Raw genomic sequence first — 667 nt, 5'->3', positions numbered from 1 at the left:
CTTGCGAAGTTGTATAAGCTCAGGGAGCCGTTTCTCGAAAGTGCGGGTAACTTACCGGGTCTGATAAGTGTGGTTTTCGGCTGGCTAAGGAGCGAAAGAAGCGGAAAACGTTTTTCTCACACACCGTTGGGAGTACGGGTTTGAGTGTACATGGTCACAGGGCGTTTCAGCGTTCAGTTGTTTTTGTTACCTTCCGCTATGGCCTTACCTGCCCCGCCCACCCACCCTGCATGGTTTTTTGATTTTTTTTGTAGGTTTCAAGTGGTGCCCTAGTTACGTTATTCTTGTATCTACAGTAGGCTAAATTTCATATCAGCCGTTTATTCACTCTTTTTTGTGCTGTGATGCTATTGATTTGTGGTGTTGATGTAATAAAGGTCAGGTTGCATAGTCGGCTTGGCATGGCTCCCAGTTGAGTGTGAGAAGTCAAATGTATTTTCGTTAAGTCAGTTTAAAGCTGACAAAATTGACTTCTGTTGAGAAACATTTATCACCAAAGACACTTATCGGGCCCGGTAAGTTACCGGGACTTTCGAGAAACGGGCCCCAGGTAGCACGTCCTTATTGCTACTTCGTGACTTAAAATTGTTGACACAATGTTCTGTTTTTAACATACCGACCAAATTTGACGACATTTAATGGTGATGTCATGCTTTGCTGGACTTCG

This window comes from Pavona decussata, unplaced genomic scaffold (genome assembly GCF_977016875.1).
Source record: "Pavona decussata unplaced genomic scaffold, jaPavDecu1.1 SCAFFOLD_98, whole genome shotgun sequence".
NCBI classification, from domain to species: domain Eukaryota; kingdom Metazoa; phylum Cnidaria; class Anthozoa; order Scleractinia; family Agariciidae; genus Pavona; species Pavona decussata.
Note: the sequence above shows the minus strand (reverse complement) of the source record.